The 22399-nt window shown below is 38.4% G+C and overlaps 1 long non-coding RNA gene across 1 annotated transcript in view; it reads left to right on the top strand.

Moving 5' to 3' along the window:
• The window catches only part of LOC143693800 (uncharacterized), a 193830-nt gene that overhangs the window by 103325 nt on the left and 68106 nt on the right, over nt 1-22399 (top strand). The window contains exons 7-8 of the long non-coding RNA XR_013181755.1: nt 7213-7356; nt 16775-16888. This is a non-coding gene — a long non-coding RNA (uncharacterized LOC143693800). The remainder of the gene's footprint in view (nt 1-7212; nt 7357-16774; nt 16889-22399) is intronic.

The raw sequence follows: 22399 nt of genomic DNA, 5'->3' as shown, positions 1-22399 counted from the left end.
TGTTTATTTACCCTGGGACAAAAACCTCAGTGGATCAGGAGCAGGATCTCAGGGCAGCTCAGATGGAGCCAGATGGGAGGAGGTGGGAGGTCAAGCTTTGGCTCCAGCTCATCCCTCCTGGCTTTCCCCTGGAGGCTGCTCTTGTGATGGAAAGGTCCCTGTAGGGAGGAGGAGCCCAAAAGACAGAGAAAAAGTGAGATAAGGAGAAAAGCAGGCAGAGCAAAGAGTGTAACCTAGTGCTTCCTGGCATTGCCTCCTGAAAAGAGCCCCTCAGTCTCAGTCTTCTGCTGCACAGAAGGGCATGAGGTGATCTCAGCTTTGGAAATGAGATAAATTAGATAAGCTAATTCATTTTTCGGCTGATTTAGAATCATTTTTGCCTATGTTTGATTTGCCAGTTTTATTCTTATAATCTATTGGTAACTTGATATCTTTATGTTTTAAGAAAAAAAAAATCCTCCCTTTCTACATTTCAGCTGTTAAATAAAAAAGCAGCAATTCATAAGGAGCACAAAATCCTACAGGGGTGAATGCACTGGAGATCCAGAGCAAAATTTTTTCACAGTTAAATTTTTGGCCTCTTCCCTGCTATCTTGCAGCAGGGCACAAGTAATCAGGATGATCTGTTCTTTCTTCAGAGTATATTTATGTTTCCTCTGCAACAATACACATCTTTTCATTATTCTTTGGAATCAGAACTATCTGCAAACCATGATTGTTCTCCCTGATATTTGCTAAATATTGACAGAGAAACAAAGAAAATATGTGTGTTGAAACAAGCTGACCTCTAGTACAAGCAGAGCAAACAAGTGAATGCCCTGGGATGTGTCTTTTATTATTGCTATTTTTTTTTTTAATAAATAAATAAATCCATGAAGAGATGAGTCAGGCTAGGATAGCAGCTCAGGTTTTACTGGAGCTGATGGCTTTTGGAGGGTTTTCTTCTACCCTGCATCACTCATCCATATCATGTGTCAGGGAGAGCTGACTTTGTACTCAGATAGGAGGTAGTACCTGAAAGTATTCAGCTGGTTTGGATGGTCTCTGGAACCTGCCTCTTCATAAAAATCATCTTCAACCAGGCCAAAGAATCTTCCTGTGTGGTGTAGCCAGAAACTGCCCATGAGCCAAGAAGTTCAGAACACCCTACAGCATGAAATATAAATAAAAGTGCACATGGATGCTGTACAGGAAGGGTCTTAGGAATTGTGAGGCTGGACAGGAACATAAGCATCTTGCCCCAAGTTCAGGGCATTTGGGAGGTTTGTTTGACCTTCATCCTGGCTATTTGCACACAATTCCATGTTATTATTTACAGTAGCATTGAATCAAAATGTGAATTTGCCATGGCAACCCAGGATTCAAATGGGGCCAACGTTGCTTCCCCAAATTACAACACCTCCTTAAAAAAGGAGTAAAGAAGAACGCACCATGTAATGTGAACTCTTGCAAAATGCTATAAGAAAAGCATGGCTTTAATAAACAACACATTTTCTGCAATTCTTAGAAAGCATTTTAGAAGAAAAAATCACAATTACAAAAAAAAAAAAAATATGTACATACAAAATGAGCTATTTCAGCTTAATCAATTTTTCAGGAAAATGTTAACTCTGGGAACATACTGGCAACAGTAAGACCAGTGTAGGACATTGACATGATGTGGGTGAGGAATTCTGTGTCACTGCCTTGTTTTTTTACTGTAAGGAAAACAAAACAGCGACAAGCCGTATGTTCATTCATGCATTTTACTCTTTCCATTTCTTTGGCCCTTTTGCCAGAAAAATAACGAAGCATCCAGCAGATGACATAGCTGTACATAAATAAATATTTATTCAAATCCCCTGCTTGCAGTCACTACCCACTAACAAAATACCAGAGTCAGCTGGACTTCTGGAAAGCAGAATGCATCCAGCAATTTTGCTTAAGTTATTCAAAATAATGCTCGTTTAACTGCAGCTTTGAAGGTCCCATGTGGTTGTGAATGTTCTTGTGTGAGTACCTGTGTGTCTGCTGATGTTGTGTGATAATCCTGGTGTGTACATATATATACATATATATGTATAAAATATATAATATGTATTATATATTATATATTAGTATATATATAATATGCACACTATATATATTATATATATACTAATATGTCTGTTGATGTTATGTGATAATCTTATATATATCTTATAATCTATATATATTTATATATGTACAAAAATATACCTTATATATGTATTATATAATATATATAATATATGTGTTATATATAATATATTTTTTATATAATTATATTATATAGTATAGTTATTATGTCTGCATTATTTTATATATATATATATTATTTGTAATTATTTTTAACATATATAAAATATGATATCTTGGACTAATATATATAAAATATCTTGGACTTCTCCCATCCATTTCACTTTTCTTCCTGTTATTCTCAGGTGCATATTACTGACAAGATTTGCCCTAAGCACACCTGAGGTTTTCTATTGTACATATCAGTTTTATAGGACTGATGCACATCTTTTTTATTTTTCCTAATCAGAGTTTGAAGAGGTTTAGCCACTGTGTCTGGCTTAAGAAAAAACTGTATTAATAGGGAGAATCTTCTCACCTTTACAAATTATTCAAGTGACAATGAAAATAAGAAAAAAAACAGCTATTTGTTACTATTTTTTAAAGCAAGTCCAAAACCCAAGCCCTGTAGCTAACAAGGAGTACAACAGGTGAGACAATCCATGTCTTTCCACACATTTCTACAGATCTTTAAGAGTTGGTTTTCCTTAGGAGATAAGTGGGAGCTTCTTCTGCACCTAACAGAAGCAGCAGCCCCAAATCTCTATTTTTTTTTTAATTTTTATCCTACTTTCACAGCACAGGCACCATTAACTTATGGTGGACACACCAGCCCTACTGGATATCCACAGAGACTTTGTCTGGTCCAAGTCATTTGCTTTCAAGATTTTTGTTCCTTGTGAACAGACTCCTGGAAATCTGGGCACAGTATTCTTGCAGATAATCCCTGTCTTTGCCACTTTATTGCTAGTTGTCTCTTTCAGGACCTTTCAGCCTTGAATATCAGCTTTTCATTTGCAATTCTTGATACTAGCTGGAAATTTCACAGGACAAAAGCAGATCCTATGCATTGGCTTAGTTCCACTTATCCTTATTTTAGATTCTTGTGAATTAAGGAAAACCACAGCAGGTTTGAATTTTGTTTTGCTTTTTAATCTAAAGATACTGTTTGTTTTGGCTCAAAGGGAATTGTGAGAAATACCAATATATTTAAAGGGAGCACATTTAAGTGCTTTCTGAGGACAGCAAGTGAACCCTAGCAGTGAAATCCTGCTGTATGTGAGGTTCTAAAATTGCAATGTGCAACTGCTTTACTGGGATGTAAATGTACAAGTATGTGTATTCCAGGACAATATACAGTCAAAAAATGGCTAATGTATAAGCAAAAATTATTCTCAAAATTTAAAGGAATCAGTTTATACTCACATCCAAAATTTCTAGTGACCTCACACACCATGAAACAATGAAATCTAATAAGCTGTTCTCTTCAACAGAAGTTTTAAAATATGTTCAGAAAGACTTTACCTCACCTCTACTGCCTGACTTCAGCCTTAAAATCTTAAATCTGACAGTTGGCCATTTCTCTTTTATTTCTTTTTCTACCACAGAACATCATCTTGGCTTTGCCTTCCCAGCCTGCATCAGCCCTACCAACACTCTGAAATGCTTCATATGGAGCATGCCCTGTATTCACTGGGAAATACTAGAAGTCCTGATGTAATTTCTCAATAAAATAATGAAATTAGATCCTAGTGAGCTAGGGACACTGGACATTTGATTTCAGAGCTTCACACTGCCATGGCTGCAGGCAGTATAATTTCATAGTTCTTGGAATATGTGTGACTCAGGAGTTACTCAGAAACATAAACTGCAATTCCTGGAGGTAAAGTGAAATATCCATTAGTTTCATATATCCAGATTTGTCTACTCTAAAAGAATATACTTTACAGACGGATACCCCTGATACCTGACATGTGGTTTTCTTTTGGGGAATCAGTGCTGTGTAATTATTAAAAAAACTGTTCCATTCTCAGCTTTATGCAAAGACTGAGTCTATTATTTGCCTTGGTCTTCACAGAGAAAATTCATTAGTTTGAATTGTGTTTTTATTAATCTTAAAAGTCAGGGAAAAGGAAAAAAAAGCTAAGGCTAAACTCCATAATGCCTTGTTGTACCCCTTGGAAAAATTTGCTTGTCTGTACTTTAAGCTCCCTGTGACAAAGTCTGTCTTTCCAGTGGTTTCAGACTGTGTACAAGACAATAGAAACAATGTGGGAATGTAACAAATTCTTAGTGATATTAACAGTGCCAGGGGATGCAGTTCCAGTCCATGGAATTGCAAAGTGTGTCCAGATGCTGCAAGGATGCATATATTATATGCATCCTTGTTTATCAACATCCTTGTTTATTAGCATTTACAATGCTTATAATGTTAAACAGATAATAAAGGTTGAATTAAACAAGTCAATGGTTTTGGCCTTGCTGACTGCAGGTTCTGGAGTGTACATGAAATAAATCATCTCCACAATAAGCACTGGTTGGCTCTATACCAGCTCCAAGGACATTGAGGATACTGACTCTCCCTTCTGGGAATAGTCCCTCTGGGGCTGCTTTTCAAAAACTGACAGGTTGGAGCAAGTTTTAATGTGTAGTGCCCAAATCTTATATGATTTGACAATTTCATCTTTGGTAGGTGGCAGTTCAGCCCTCTTTTTTCAAAATGTAGAGGAGAGACGGGTTTGTTTGAATGGTTTTGTCAGAAAATAATTGCAGAAGGGTGGCCAGTTCCAACACAAACCCCAGGGACAGCTGTACTAGGTACTTTACAGGAGATATTGATCATCCTCCTAATTTACCATCAATGTGTTTACTTATTGCATGGTGTCCAACATCTCAGGCACTGCTTAGACCAGCCTCTAAGATATCAACCCTGGAGAAAGCTTTTAAAGTCTATTCAATTACAATTCATTTATAAAAACCAGTTTAGCTTCAAGGAAAGAAATGTAAGGTAACTGCACAGTAGGAATTATCTTGGCTGTGCCAAAGGATTTCCTGTCTGTTTCTCAACTCTCCATATTTTGAATTTCTTCTGTCAGAAAATTTGTCTGTTACTCTGAAACTATAGAGGACAGGGTTTCCTTCAGGGTGTATCAGTACCTACATAGTGTTAAAGATGGCCATCAGTGTTTTGTGAGCATGTAATGCACTTGGTCCATGTACTTTATTGATGTTCCTAATGAGATCCAAAGATCCTGTGATGGAAGGTGTGATGACATTTCAAGGTATTAGTGATAATCACTTGGCAGTATTCCCAATTTCCCAATATTTCCAATTTTCCCAATCTTTGAATTCCAGCAAATGAAGGTCTATTTGAAATTAAATTCTGATATGGAAGCGTGCTTTCCTCCTAAGGCTGGGCATTGATGGGTGGGAATCTGTTACCATAAAGGGAGCTAGAAGGCAGCTGAATGAAACCTTAGACAAAAAGGAAGGAGTTTTTTGTGCTAAATGACTAAAACTAAGGCACTTGGCCAAGGCATGCATGCATCATAACCCACTACTTATTTGGGTGAAGAAATGCCCCAGCATTCCCACTTGCAGCACACTGACAGCTCAGCCCTGAGCCATCAATTATCCACAGCAGCGTGCCCAGGACTGGTGCTGCCACATGCACAGTAAATCCTGCTGCCCACAGAGGCCCAGCTTTGGATCTGGATGCTGTTTTCTCCCAGAATTCTGTATTTGGATGTGTGTTGCACAACAAACTGCATGGCAATGGCTGCACGCTTCATAAATTGGCACCAATGGCTGCTCTTCTTCCAAAGTCAAGTGTAAAGTCTTAGGGACTTATTGATGAAAAATCCATCTGATCTGGCTGGATCACAGAAAAAGGAGGGCCCCAAATTATGAGCAGGATCTGTTCTAAAAAGCCCTTGTGCTCATGTAAAAATGTGATGGAATATGGGCACGGAAAGTTCCGTGTGGATTTCAGTAGATGCACAGGGATTCCTGGTATGCACATAAATTTATATGTTGTACTCAGAGACATGATGCAAAAGGGCCAGGAGGTTGTAAATATGTTTCCTTGCTGCATAAAGTAGGGTGATAAACAGTGACATGTCAGAAACCCTGGGAAAAAAAAAGATATCATGGGGTCAAGCATGATATCTAACAAGTCTCACTTTTCTTTGCCGTGCCTACATGTTTTTATTTCTACAGCGTGAAACCAGTAACTCTTGTTTGACATAGCAACTGTGCTCCCTGAACAACCTGGGAAACTCTTAATGGCTGTACCTGTCTGAGTATTTGACATAAGCTGCAGGAGTAGTAGTCAGCACCTGTTATTTGTAGAAAAGGCAGTGAAACAGTCCTAAAATACAGGAGTAAAAAGCATACTAGGAGTATGTTATAGTTCTCAGAAAAAATAGTTGTTTTCAAATTATTTCAGTCAGTTGACATGCTTACTTTTATTTATTTTTACTGTTTGTAATCAAAGTGTTCAGAAAAAGATAAAGCTGAATGATTTTCCACCAGAAAATATCTCTGTATTATTATTAGCCAATTTATGCAAAGCAGACTCTATTCCTTTTTGCAATATGCTTAATTCCCTGTAGACTTGGATTACAATAATTTTTTTGAAGTTTTGTCAGGTTTTGCTATATTTCTTTAAATAAAAATGCAGGTTGCATTCATGCTGCTCACTTTCTGCAAGTTGTACTTGCAGTTTAACTGCCTTAGCTCCTTTCTCTCACAGCTGCTTGTGTGCAAAGGCTTTGCTCACCATTAATCCCAAGTGTGATGGGCTTTGTAAAAGTGGCTGTGCAGAAGCCTTGAGAGGACTCTCTGGAAGATTTGGCTTTTGTAAGGCTGCCTTCAGGCCAGCTCTTTCTCCTTAGGAAGTTCATCATCCTGTCAGGAAGGCATGGAGAGGAGCGAGGCCAGGTCCTTTGGCAGTTCTGGATTAAAGCTTTAATCTTTGGACTACTTGAATGTGCCCTAATTTATGCCATACCAAAGCTCCTAAATTATGTCTAAAGCAGCTCTATCCTCTTAGGTTCTCTTTAGTTTTAATGTTTCTCATTAAAAATGATGAAACATGAACCACTGTTACTGAATACTCATCTTTCTCACCAACAGAAAAACCTCAGCTCTTCTGGACATGAGACACATGGTGGCAGGTTTTGGCTTTTTCCAGCATGAGCAGGGCATGGCTGATTCAAGCAAGGACATCCAGCATCTAAAGAGATCTCCATCATTGCTGATGCTGCTTAGATTTTACAGGTGAGTATGAGGACAAATTTCAGAGGCAGAGCTTCACATTGTGTCATGGCAGCTCTGCAGCTAAATGCTGCTGGTAAAAAATCAATTTAATGCTATGGAATTGTTTGTGTCCAAGTATAAAGGCCTTCAACAAAGGAAAATGGTAAAAAAAGCACCTTTGCTCAGATTTTACTTACATATTCTTTCAACAGCATGTGTGAAGGAAAAATCTTGGGAGCTGAGAAATATTGGGCATAGAAACAGTTGTCATAGTAATTGTCTTCCATATACATAGAGTTCATTAAGTGGCCTATTAATTGCTGATGCCAGTATAACAGGCAAGTGAGTGAAAAACTGTCAGTCTGTCTAAAAGGGCAGTCAAAGAGAAGGAAAATCAATACCTCCAAAGAATCACAAAATGTTCAGAAAAAGTAAGTTTCCAGGGGAGGAGAAGGTTTCAATAAAATTATGACTTTAGCTCTGGAAAATAATTCAGTTAGAGCACAAGTGGTTGTCATAAAAAATGTGTATATTAGGAAAAAAAGCACTGTTGTCTCTTTCAAAATAGAAATACCTTCTAAGCATCTCAAATGTCAGCTTTTTATTTAATAAACTTGGGTAAGAAATACACTGTATTTCTTGGGTAAGTTATACATGGTATAACCACATGATGTTTGTGGAATGTTACTTTACATGTAAGAAATGCTGTAAACATAAGGGGCTTTGTGTGTGTGTTTCTCTGTGAGAAACCCACTCCATCCTCTGAGAAAGCTTATCAATGAAAAGACAAGATAGGTTACAACAGAGTGACATAAAGTCCAGTTCTGCAAGCTGTCACAGAGCATTCTATCTTGCTATCATAGGGACTGCAAATTCCCTGTAAAAGTCACTTAAGCACTTTGCAGGAGATAAGTGTTCCTTACATCCTTAGAAAGATTTCAGAAAAGAGCAATGAGCATGTATTTCCATGGACAAATGGCTCAGACAACATAGCTAATGGTGTTTGGGGTTTGTGTGGGACAGCAGGATAGATGAGTTCCCTTCATAGAAAAGCTAGGAAAAATGTAAAATTGGTGAGGGGGTCATCTTGAATAGGAGATAAGAGTGAGCAGTTGATGCTGTTGGGCTTTTCTGCTAAATGCAACTGCAGGCAGGCTGGAAAACTGCTGCATTTTCATGTGCATTGATGAACACATGTGCACATTTTTGCCTCAGTTACTAGGTAGGTGCTAACAAAGCAGCTGAACCGTGTACAGGATTGGTTTTGGTCTATTTTTAGTTCTGCCTTGCACAAGGTCTGGACATTCTGTTCTGCACGCCGCCGACGTTTCAGCCACGGCTCTCGGTACAGCTCACACTTCTCTTCTGAAAGCTGCTCCAACATTGTGCCATTGCTGCCAGGAGGTCCTAAATGGGAAACAAAACCAAACCAATAAATCAACTGTGATAAAAAACAACAACAACAACAAAACAAGCAAGAGCGCTCTGCTCTTTCCATCTTGCAAAACAAAATCCTTCAGGCATGATTTATTAGTAAAGCCAGCTATGGACAGTGAATAATGTACATCTGGATCTAATGAACAAATGCACAGCCAAAATATCCTCCTTTTTTTATTTTTTTTTTCCAGGGTTTAAGTGAAGTAATTCATCTGTACTTTAACAAAAGCTTTTATTTCCACATGAAGAGGAGGGCAGCCATTCAATCAGACATGACTGAGATTGTTTCAGTCAGTTCAATTGCCCAATATTTTCACATTACCTAGAAAAAAAAATAATAGAGAAGGACACATGTGTGCTATTTGGACCTAAGAAAGTCTCTACCTACAAGATGTCTAATATATATAAATCTATGTACAAATATTTATGGTTCTATTATACACAGAAAAAGTAATACCTTTGCATTAACATGAAACATCACAACAAATTAGGATCATAAATAATAGAAAGTGCATGTGAAACAAAAAGTCTGGGAAATTCTTTACTCATCTCTGTAGCCTTCTGGGCAGAAAAGCTCGTTTTGAAAGCAGATGCCCCTGAATTGAAGTTTTGCAGTGGGTGTTCACTGCTTTCAGCTGGCAGTGAGGGTTTTTAGCAATGCCTCCAATTCTGAAATGCCCAGATTGTGATCCACGAGCTAGTGCAGAAAGGGGTGGGCACATTCTTGAGAAAAAAGCTCAGTAAGGCTTTCTCTCAAGCATGTGTACAACATTTCAGTACCTCTAAGTGATGCAAGCCAATAGAACCACTGGCACATTTAAAGAAAAACGTAACATGTGTGTGATTGCCTGGAGAAGTGCAGTCCATGATTTTAATTCTGTTTAACAGTGGTTTAACTCTTAGTGTCATGCAGCTATCAGGCTGCTTTTCTTTTACTCCTGTTTTCTTATATTGGAAGCAGGTCTTGATCCTTTTCAAGGAGCTTTTGATTTAGTTTAAAACCACTGCTAAGCAGAAGAGCAGGAAAACAAGCAGCGGTTGTGGAGTTTTTCCAATTAATTTGGGATTTGCAGTTAAATACAGGTGTCACAATTTAACATATGAATAATTCATAAACCATCAAACAGCACTATTTCAGTGGAGGAGTTTTCTGAAAAAAGTAAGAAAAAGAGTCAAACATATGCCAAACATTTGCAGGATTGTTAGCAGCAAGTGGCTGAAGGAAAGTTGAAAAAACTGCAAATAAAGCAACCTAGCTGATGGGTTGCTTAAATTCTCAAACAGCAGCTGATGACTTCTTCCTATTCAGGGGGAATTTCCTGACTTACAGCTTTGCATTCATGTTTGTTTCTGAAAATCCTTTACAATAGGAAAGCAATTATCTCTGAAGGAGATGGACTGAATTGGTTTCTTGTTCTGGAACTTAATCTGACATATTTTTCCATGCAAGAAAATCTGTTAGAGCTTGCAACTGTATGGGGAAAATAAGACATATTTGTGTTGGTAATTGGCATGACTCTTCTTGCATGTTATTAATTTTCTGTAAAGAATAAATCTTTAGGTTAAGAAAAGCTAGTTAAAAGTCCTTTCATCATTTTAGTTTAGCTTCCACACTTTGTGAAGTGACCAGATATGGTGACAATTGAAATTAAGAGGAGTGGCAACATAATGAGGTATTTGTATCCATCTGCATAATAAGATAAATGGGTTAAATACTGACTTCACTGTCTTCATTCTGTCTAAATCTTCCCCAGAGGTGACACACAAGACCAAGAATGATTCAGTGGTCTGATAAGGGGAGTTCTGCATGCCTCCAGCCAGTCTCCCTTTGTGAGCCAGTAACTAAAATGGATTGCATTTGGGCACTATATTTAGTTTTGCCCATAATTTATTATCTGATCTTGGCTGGCACCCCAAATCTATTTTTTTGTTAGCACAGTTTTTATGGTATATTGAAAAAGCCTGCAATGTAGCTTTCCCTGCCACTCAAAATGAAATTAAAGCTAAGAGTAGTATTTAAGAGGAGCTACTACCACTCAGATGACTGTGGCTGGAGAAGCCTTCCTTGTTCCCAGACTGACATTGTACAGAATTTCCTTAGGTTATATTTTACTTCCTTTATCATACAGCTCAGTAGCTGAGATGTGAATCTCTCAGGTATATGAAATATCAGATCCACATCTTATTTGAAACACATGAAGGTCCTCAAATGCTGCAGTAGGTAGGATGTGGTAACTGCTTCTGGCCACTGCTCAGGCATCCAGTGATCATGAAATCATCCAGTGCTCTCATGGAAGTTCATTTATAATGAATCCCCAAAATTATGCAACATAATTTATTTTACTCTTTATTTATATTATATATTTACATTACTCTTTATTTAATAATGAGAAAGAAAAATATCAATATCAATATCAATTTTATAGATTAATGGGCTTCATTTTTTTTCTCCTTTTTTTTCCTCCTCTTTTTAAAAAAAAGAATCTTTTGCATCATTTTTAGTTTTGATTTCTTGAAGAGCTAAATTAAGCATGGCAGGTATTTTAGTGGGGGCTCAGCTAATGGTCTATCTGGAGATGTAATGAAGCACTGAAGTACTTTTTCCCCTGGGAGGTGAGAGTGCTGGCTGTTACAATACCTCACTTCTCTCCTGCTTGACAGTTGAATGCCTACTTTAAATAATGGCAGGAAGTCCAGAGCTTTTCTACATTCTCCTTTCCTTTCAGTGTGCCGGATGCCCTGGCACCAGAGAGCCTTTGAAACCTTCTCCTGTTTCTTCCACACCTGATGGTGATTGTTTGACTGGAGATTTATAGCTGGCCTGAAACTCAAGGCTTCCAAGGAGCTGAAGTTACAGGAGCTTGCAGTGATGCTGGATTCCCTGGAGGGGTGGTGCTGCAGTCATCTGATGGCTGCCAAGCAGTAAAATGAGATGGTAATTTCTGCATTCCAGTGGTCCAGAGCTTCCACCACCAAAACCACCAGCAGGACTCAAAGAAAAAGCAGTTTAGAGATCTTATCTTCTGGTCATGTTTTGTGTGTGCTCAGGCTCTAACCACATCAGTGGCATTGCTGGCATCAATGGAATATCTCCTCTGATAGTTTATCCCAGGCATAAGGACTTCCAGGGTGGAGATTCAGTTCCTTATCTCTGTGAGGAAGCCACCAAGAAACCATGGTCAGGCAGGAAAAGTGACTTCCACACCTGCTCCCATCCCATCAGCACTGAGAAGAACTAATAAAGCCAATAGCTTCATGGGGGCATTTCTAAAACACATTTGTGGCCTGAGTAGTGATTTCTCCCACACAATGTCAGAATCATAGAGTAGCTGAGGGTGTGTAGTCTGGTCTCTTGCTCAAGCAGAGCCAGCCAGAGCAGATTGCTGAGGACCTTGTCCACTTGTTTTGAATATCTCCAAGGATGGAGACCCTACCAACTCACTGGAAAATCTGTGCCACTGTTCAGTCACCCTCACTGCAGGGCAGATTTTTCTCATGTTCAGAAGGAACCTTCTGTGTTTTAGTTTGTGCCCATTGCCCCTTGGCCTGTCACTGGGCACCAGAGAGAAGATTCTTTGCTCCATTAGATATTGATCAGATCCCTTGAGCCTTCTCTCCTCCAGCTGATCAGTCCCAGCTCTCTCAGCCTCTCACAGGAAAGATGTTCCAACCCCTTCATCATCCCTGTCCTTTGGAGGCTGTGCTTGCTCCAGCACTATGAAGGTCTTAAATCACACAAAACTCTAAAACACCCCCTTCTCTGCCCCCTTGTTGCCTCCTTTTCAAGAAACAACCAGTATGGGAGAGCCAAGAAAAAAAATGCAAGTTCTTTATAGGAATTTGAAGAAATTGAAGCAATTGAAGGTTTCGTTCCTGCTTGCTCCTTTCCAACCACGACACAACATTTAAAATGACACTGCAAAATTAGAAAACAAGTGTTCCTGCCAATGTAAATAAAAGGGGAGATAAAGTTGGAGATGATTGATGGCTGTGGGAAGGAGAAGCTACTAGAGATACCTGAAAGGAGAGCCATCAAGCTTTATTAACCAAGACATAAAATTATCTCGTCAGGGATAAAACTCCCTGATGTAATAACAGTGAAAAAGAGAAATTTATTCCAGAGATGAAATTAGTTCAACATCTGAACAATATTTTCAAACTGTGGAATACTCCCTCAGTAGTGATTCTTCCTCTCGTTAGGCTTTTGCTCATTCTTCTTTCTATTACTGTCATCATCAGTGTCCCTGTTTAGAGGTAAACCTGTACTGATAGTAATTCTCAGACAAGTAAGAAAAGGATTTATGTGGAAAAGGGAGGATTTAGGAAAATCCTTTGGCAGCAAATGTCTTTTATTTTTTCCTTAAGAATAGAAAAAAAGGAGAATAGTGGAATTACACTGTCAAACAACCAGCCCAAATCTGAGCAAAGATAGAGTATAATTTATTTTGTAAAATGCTAATAAGGAATAAGCTAGAGGAAAAAGAGATTAGGAATGTCTTTGACAATATTAAATGACATTTTAGGTATTGAATGATCTCTTTGAAATTGTTAGGAAAAGTACATATGTACATTAGCTTTTGGGTGCCTTACATCCTGGAAAAATAGAATGTTCTAGCATAGCCCTATGCATAAAAGTTTTCCTGGTTTTTTTGTTTGTTTTTTTTTTCACTAAGACACCCAACCCAAACCTTACAAATTATTTTCACTTTAAAGCTTTTTGCAGTTTAGCAGATTGTACTGAGAGGAATGTTTTTACTGCTATTTTATGAGTCCCTAAAAGAGTTTTATAAGACAATTTTGAACTAAAGCATCTTCAATAAAGTATAAAATAATGACTTTGTAGGATCAAAACTCTATAAATAATGGCTACTTCTACAATGGCTGTGAACAGGTTTAATGTATCAATTGTGAACATAGACAGGCCAGTCAGTAAAAGAGGGAGCCTTTTACTTTTTCATGCTCAAAAATTGTAAATGTTGCTTTTTCATAGCATTTGACTCTTAATTTCTCTCCTCAATCCTGTTTAAGGGGATAGAAGCTGCTTTATTAATTGCTCTTAGAAAAACAAAGTAGGGCTGTCATAAATGACTCACTCAAAGATCTATTGAAACAATAATTTGTGACTAATATATCCAATTATTTGCTCAGCTATAGCCATGACAGTTCCAACCTCCTGTGTTGCTTAAAATTTATGACTTTAATAGCGCTACAGATTAAATTTAAATATTCATTGTAATACCAATTCTATCTATTCTATCAAAAATGTCATTAGATCACAGCAGTGAATTAAAAAGCAGATATAATTGTAAGAAAGTCCTACATAATTCCTTAAAAATTTTTAAAAATGTAAAAAGAAATGTAAAAAAATACTTTAACAATTAACCAAGCAACAAATGACTTCTTTTATCTTCTTTTGATGACCTTCATATAGAATGTAATAAGTTGCTGAATGTCTATGGTAAGATTCTGAAGAATGATTCAAAAAAAAACCACAGAAAAAAAATATTCACCATTATTACTATTTGCACATTTTACAAGGATATCTATGAAACTCTAAAGACTTTTTCTCCTTTACGTTCTACAGAAACTTATTGATAATGGATATTAGATTTGATACATGTATTTATATCTGTTTGTTCATACACATATTTGTGTATTTACGTGTATTTATGCATTCCCTTGTGGATTTACACTGGAACGTGTTTGCTTTAAGAGATTAAGTACTTACACAGGAGTCATGAAGGCCTTATCATGGACTCACTCACCATCTGTTCAGTGCCTCTGACTTCCAAGAGAAAGCAGAGGGCAGCATGGAAAAGGTTTATTGCAAAGAAATCTTGCATTTCATTAATCATATGAGCAGTGTTCCTTTGTTTAGAGCTCTAGTGCAGTACACAATATAAAGGGTTAGTTGAGTATAGAAGCTATTAGTGAGCTACAAGATAAAGTAGCTGGTTTTCTCATTTTGTTCTCTGTAGACAGTTGCACTTTTTCATATTTGAAGAAGTACACTTTCCTCTGGCATCCTGACACTACAGAAACTTCCTTCAAGCATGTGGAACCTTGTTTCTCCATTTCATCTCTCTGCTCCATGAAAAAAAGAGTAATTTTTCATTCCAAGGAGAGCTTTTCTTTGGAGAAGGAAGTTTTCTGTCTGCTCATCTGAGCAGATAGAAAACTCATAATGCAAGAGATTTGTATGATAAACAGTATTTGGAATGAAAAATTTAATGAGCACAGATATTATCAGAGTTGTTCTTTAGCCCCAAGTGAAGATTAATGACATGTGTTTTGCATTTCATGATACACTTTTGGAGAACTCCTAATTAATGGAAAATACTTCCATTCTCAGAAATTTGCAGTCCTTGCTGTTGAGTAAGGTTTTGTGTAAAACCAACAAGATTGAATAATTATTTCTTGGCTGTCACTTTGTAGTTATTTAGATGACCTCAGCTGGTTACTTCATGCATTCAGTCCTTATTGTTTCGAAGCTTTTCCTGTCTTCAGGCAGCCTTCCATATCTAAGGACACCTTAAAAAATGAGGTGAAAAGCAAGAAACATGAACAAACAGGAATGTTTTGCTGTCAATATCTAATAACCCTTCTTTTATTGGATGTTGAGTTCAAAACAGGCTCTAATACTCTATTTGCTAAGTAAGCTCAAGTTCATCAAATGGTCCTCCAGTCATGCATTCCTTTAGGAACAGTTTGCTTTTGTTCACTGTTGGGTTGTTTTCCCCTTACAGCCAGAGTCATGTTTTTATAGATCATATCTATTTTCTGAATAAGCACAGCATTACCAAATGCTTCTCTTTACTATGGGTTCTGAGAACGTGTAGATTGCAATAACAAATAAGAGGGTTTTTTAAACACAACAGCAGAGAGTGATGAAGGGGTGGGATGAGTTGGAACAAATCTGTGCCACTGACAGCACAAATAAGGATGTGGGAGCTCAACTCAGGCAGACACTGTGACAGCAAGAGAGAACAAAGGTGTTATAAAGGCCCTCTCCCAATCAATGGATCACTTTGCTTTTGAATAAAATCTATGAAACAAATGGGAAAAAAGGCCACAAACTACCACCTAGAAACATATTTTATGACAAAGCAACTGGGCAAGATTCCTTTTTTTTTATGTTTGAAGAAAATTATTTTCCTTAATTACTTTCAATAGAGATCTTAAAATCTCTACTTACATTTTAAATAAGATAGCTTCTATTGCTTCAACATGAAAAATACATCTAGGATTAATCAGAGTGGTGCAGTTCATGGCAATTAAGTGGGGTGTATCTATTTCCCTGGTTTTGCAGTACAACATTGTGAAGATCCGTGAGCTTCTCCTTGCCTTGACTGGTGTTTTAGTACATTCAACAAACTCCACTAAAAAAGTTCATCTAACTCACTTCCTGAATTCCCTCTTACTTGTCATTGGTGGTGAGGAAGTTCAGAAAAGTTACTCTAAAACATTCTTGCCTATTTCTAGGTTTTTTCAAACTAATTTGGCAAAACATAACCAGAAGGTATCGAGGCCAAAATGACTCACATTAAACAAACCTTATTCCACAGTTCCTGACTCATTTTGAAAAGTCCTTCCACCACAGGGAACTCCACAGAAGGGAAGGGCTTTGTCAGGAATTATGTCTGCTCAAGACAGCTGCAACCCTGACTTTTAATAACAGGGGCACAACAGCAGTCTCTACCTGGATACCAGATAACCAGAATTGTCCCCACATCCAAGCACAGCAAATTAAATTGGTGTGTGTACATGCACACATGAACACACAAAAATGGGCAATCGTTCACCCCAACCAGTTTAAAAATTAACACTTTTCTCCCTGGTTTACTTTCCATTCAAATTATGTTAAATTTTCTTAGTTAAATCATTTATCTGTGGCTCCTGTACATGGGCAAGTCAACCTCTGCAAGCTGCCCAAAGACAATTAGAAAATGCTAAACCTGTACAACATTTTCCTTTATTTATTCTGTACTATATTCTTTTACAGATGCACCAAACCCAGGCTTCAGTGAGAAAAGATGGTGTGAGTGAACACATGCAAAGTTTTCAGGCAGATTCTGTGGTGGCAGACTGTCACATCCCTTAGTGGCCACAATTCCATGTAAGTAAAGTATGATAGACAAGTTGCCAGTGTATATCTGCTGGAGAACCATGTTAAGTTTTATATTCTATTCCTAAGGCACTGCCTGTAAAATAGCAGCAGCAGCACGGAGAGCCATTAAACTAGAGCAGTGTTTGAACATGAAAGGGTGATGCTATCTGTATCATTCATCAAACAATAGCTCTCTGTAATCAATTACAATAGATACTCCCCGACTAGCAGAAGAAGTAGAGGGTTGGAAAGTAAGATAGGATTGAAATGCCTTTATCCTCACATTTTCAGAAGGAAAATTTGGAGGTCTCTCAATCCTCAAATGGAATTAAATTGATGATTGAAAAACAAAGCTTTCTTTTTAGGGAAGAAGTATTCAGTTTTCTAATACACCTATTGGAAACTAAAACTGGAAAAGGCCTCCTATATGTGAGCCTCCTCTTTGGTGCAAAAAGAGAGGCAGCCAACCTGTGGCCATGGCCTGCCCCTTGGCATCCTGCTGGCTGGCTTTGCAGTGGTGCTTTTGGAAGAGACTGATCATTGCCTGCTGTGTGCCCTGGGGCTCTGTGCTGCCTCAGGCTGCACATGGGGGATGAATCAAAGTTAAACAGAGCGTCTAGCAGGAGGCAGACCCCACAGTGGAGCTGCTCCTGGCCACCAGTCCCTGCAGTGTGACAGCAGGAATAGAGGAAGCTTGGGAAGCTGTGAACTGCCCCTTAGAGACCCAAAAACACCTTTATAATAGCCCTGGTTTTCTACCACCCCCCTGCTGTGCAGGCTAATGGAGGCTGCTCAAACAAACAGAAATATTTTTATGGGCTGTGAAGTTAGACTTGTGCTACAAGGAGGAGAAATGGGGGAATATTCCAGAAACGGGGAGGTTTCAAGAAGCTGCAGCTGATTATCTGTTCATTATCACATTTTCCAGCGGTTTCTCTCCATAAGTGTGAAAATGTCTGAAGGGTTGTGGCTCTTCCAGCTCCTAGATACTGAAGTTCATGATAAACTGCATGGCTTCTCCCTCACATTCCCAAATTTTCTCTCCACATTTACACCAGCCAATTTGAGGGCCATTCTTTGTTTGCAGCAAAGACTCTAAAGCTCCAGGTTATGTTTGTGGAGTGCAGCCAGGAATAAAGAGCAAGGAAAGACAACATTCATGCCTGGGAGTTTTTTGCTTTCGAAGTCTTACACAGGCACACAAATTAAAGTGCTGATAGATAATTAGGGTTTTTTTAAACCACACCTATGGCATTTTATCATCAAAACACAAAGATGTATGTTGCAGTAATGATATAAAAATGCTGACATATGTAGAAAAAATGTAAGAAATGCTTTACTGTTTGTACCAATCCAAAAGTCAAAACTTTTTAAGTTTCTTTATGTTAATACTTAGAGTAGTTGAAATTCAACAGGTTCAGTCACACCAGTGCAAGTGCCGGGTGACTTCTCTTATACAATTTTAAAACTGATTATTGGAATATAACTAAGCCTCAAAGTGTAGAATGTCTGAGCAGTTGGAGCACATAATACAGGGTGTATATATATATAGTCTTTGGCTATATCACTACAGCTTTTTGCAGTTCTAAGATGACAGAAGGAAAAGACTCTGTAAAGCAACCACTGATGCAAAGTCTACATTAACATTACTTGGAACACATACACAAAAAAAAGAATTTTTAAAAGTGATATGAAGGAGAAGTTAATGCATTTTTTTTCATATACACAATTCTGAGGGATGTCTTTGCTAATCAAAGCTCCTTCCCACTTCTCTCACACACAAAATTCCACTCCTATAATCCTTCATTTGGGCCAGATTGACACTAGATGAATGCAGAATTACCTCTTGAATTTACTGAGAGACAGCAGAACTTGCTGACGGATGAAATCATCTTCACCCAGTCTCGCACCTCTGCGTGGCAGATACTGCTGCAAACTCAAAAATGTTCCTCAGGGTATCCCTTGTGCAAGATGCTGTGCTGAAGGAGCTGAGGAATTAGCACAGGGTGTGTTAGGCAGTACATGGTTGGTGTAGCACACATTTTTCAGACTCTCAGTACTTTTCCCTGTGAGCCTCATGCCACATTACTCGTGTGCTCCTGCTGAGACAGACAGGCTGGGGGATTTTTCCCTCCTCCACCCCCTACCTGGCAAGATATTCTTTGCTGAGCTTTGTGTCATGTGGCATTAGGAGAGCTTTGTTCTCAGAGCTTAATTCTCTTTCTCCAAGTCTGCACTGGGGTGACATTTACAAGCTAATGCACTTGCCCTTTAGGTAGCCCCCAACAGACATCTCACGTCCAGCAGGAATTACAGATCATTTTGCTCTGAGAAGGAGCTTCAGCTGGGCTCAAGGAAATTCAGGAATAAACATGCACCACAAGACTTAGTCCCTTTTTCAGGGAGAGCTGAGTCCTCTTTTCAGCAACAGCTTTCTCCATGTATGCAACAGTTCACCTCTTCCTACTAATATGTATGTTCAACATAGAATTTAGACTTTAGCTGAGGAGTAAAGGGTTTTTTCTGTCTTCTAGTTACAGATTGTGTTTAAAAAGTTTTATAATAAAATTGATAACATATTTCTGTATGTCAAGGCCAACAACAGGCTCATCCAATCAAGCTTCTGTAAAAAATATTTTAATTTCACTACTAACAACTACTCACTTTCCCCACCTGAGTTCTTTTATACTTCTCTGAACAATATGGTTATAAATGCTACTGGTATTTATTTTCTTTGTACCAGTGTAACGTCCTATTTAAAACAAGAGTCCTTAAATAGCAGTAATTAATGAAAAAATTTGTCACACAAACTTTCACTTGGCTATTCTGATCATATTACTTACATGTATGACATAACGCTTTGTGTCATTAGGAATTAAGAAATGAAAGGGTGAAGCATGTACAATACCATAGCCAGAGAGAAATTCCTAACACTGTTCCCTTCCACATAATGTCATTCCCATAACTAGAAAAACAAAAAAGAAAGAAGTGTTTTATTTTAAAAATATACAGAAATAGGATAGAGGAGTGAATCATTGTACAAACAAATGGAAATGCTTCTTGGGAAATTAAACACTCTGGCTGCATTTGAAACCTGATTGTTTGAAAGAAGAAGCAAACTGTGTTTAACAAATGTTTATCCACAAAGCCATGGTGAGTCTCCTCAAACATGATATTAAATAGCAGGACAGCTATTAAAGATTGATAAATTGCTGTAAGTACATTTTTTTCATTTGAGAGTTTGGATTTATTCCTCCTTGTAAATGTCTCCTAGAGAGATCACTGTAGAATAAGTAGTTTATATCTGATTCTTATAACCCACAATGCACAATGACGACTTGTGATTCAACTTACAAGTAACCTCCATATGGAAATCTTCCTTTGATGTTTTCCACTGATTTTTTGCTGAAAAAGCAATTGGAATTTTTTTTCCTCTTTTCTGCTGTTACAGTAGAAACTCGACAATAGGTAACTACTGAGATTTTTCCTGCTGTGGAAAATGCACAGCTTCAAAAGAAAATAACAAAGGTCTCATAAAAGTGGTCTCTTTAAATAAATCACTAGATCAACACCCCACAGCATTTCTAGGTCATTTGTGAATAGCAATGTTAATCAAGCAATATTGAAAAAAAAATAAATTGTTCAACTTAAAGAGAGCCTCCCCAAATACTGGTGCCTCCAGCAGAAAAGACCTGCTACTTCCAGAGCTGTTATGACATTAAAATCCCCTTCCATGATTTGTTGTAGCCACCTATGAGTGGAGTTAGACTGCTGAGGCACAAAGCTGAGCCCTGTCCCATGACAGATCACTGGTGTAAAGAGGCTCTCTGGCCATGCAGGGATGGATGGCAGCTCACAGCCAGTCTCAGGTTCCACGAGCTGAAATGGACAGCTTGGACAGAGGCACAGCTACTGTGGGAGGAGGACAGGGCTCAGCTGAGCTGCTGGTTAGGATTTAAACACCTAAAAGTTGAACCAGCACATGTTTCAGGTGCCACATCAGCCTGAGTGTCCCTGAGGTTGGAGTTGCTGTCACCATGCCTGGGAATGTGACTCTGGTTTGCTGAGACCAGGCTCCCCTGAGCAGAGAGGGAGGCAGTGAATGGGGATCCAGGGCTGCTCAGTTTGGTTTATTTTTGTTGGTACCCCGACCTTCCTGAGGTTCTCCTTGCATCTGTGTTTGCTGCTGCTTTTATCAGAGGGTTTAATGTCACAGACTAAGTCAGGAGTAGGCTGCCCAGGGAAATGCTGAAATTGCCATCCCTGGAAATGTTCAAAGGTCCTGTGGATGTGGCACTTTGAGACAGGGTCAGTGGTGAGCACACTGGTGATGAGTGAATGATTGCAATCAATGATCATAGAGGTCTTTTACAACCTTAGCAATTCAATGATTCTGTATTTGTGCATGCTTGGTTTTATAAAGGTGCATTTTTCAATGGAGGTAAGAGCTTCTAGTCATGACACAGAGAGTGCTAAAAATAGCATTAAAGATCTGCTCAGTGTTTACCTCTCAATTCTGTCACCTTCACCAAATTTTTAAATATTTTTCTTTACTGCTGTGTCCAATTCTTTTTCTGCTTCAGTCTTGGTGACCCCAATGGGAAAGAGAACAGGGACAATGTGAGAAAACCTTGTACCCTGACTCAGTTATTCTGATTTATGCTCTATGAAAATGAGTAAGGGATGCAGAACCCTCAAAGGGTGTCATGAGGCTTTTGGTGTGACTTTTGGAGGAAAAGGAGGCGTAAAGCATAGTACTGATGCGGGTGTTATTTAATGTTGCAAGTATGAGTTTCTGATCAGTTTTATTTGTTTCTATAAAGACAAAAACCCCAGTAACTTCCTAATAATTAGCATTCACGAATTATTTCCTCCATATAAATATATTGTCCTTCAGAAAGTCTCTGCTCCCACGCTTGAGATGATGACTATTTTCCGCTCTGATAATGCCGCCTCCATTCTCTCACTCATTTATATGCACATGCCATTTGGTATCAGTTTTCCATTTGATGGCACAATAAAAGTCACCTAATTAGGTAACAACAACTTAATGTATTAACTACATCCTTGTAAAACCACGAGAAATTTGTGGGACAGGTTTACTGCTGATGTTTTACTACCGTGTGCTCCCATTTCCTTCAGTTGTGTTTTGACCCTGAGTAGCACTAAAGGTGAAATTCTGATCCACTGTGGAAATCAGTTGTGAACCTGAAATGAATTTAAGAGCCTTGGGATTCCTCATCCAGATCTCCCCAGGGCCATAACAGGAGTAGTTCTCATGAGAAAGCCTGGCTAAAGCAGCCCTCTGTGGGCAGTAATATTTTATACACAGGATGTGTGGATACACTCCTCTTTTAAACAAATTCGGAAGAACAATAGCAGCCTAACTCAAGGACTCGGAATATGGGAAATGCCAGAAAGGAGATTCTCCATTTAACTTCATTTCAGCCCCCTTGTATGCTTTGGTAGTCAAACCTGTTGGCTGCTGGGATATTTTTGTTTTCCCTCAGACCTCAGTGA

This window comes from Agelaius phoeniceus, chromosome 4 (genome assembly GCF_051311805.1).
Source record: "Agelaius phoeniceus isolate bAgePho1 chromosome 4, bAgePho1.hap1, whole genome shotgun sequence".
NCBI classification, from domain to species: domain Eukaryota; kingdom Metazoa; phylum Chordata; class Aves; order Passeriformes; family Icteridae; genus Agelaius; species Agelaius phoeniceus.
The sequence above is the reverse complement of the archived record's forward strand: the minus strand, read 5'-3'. Positions and strand labels throughout refer to the sequence as shown.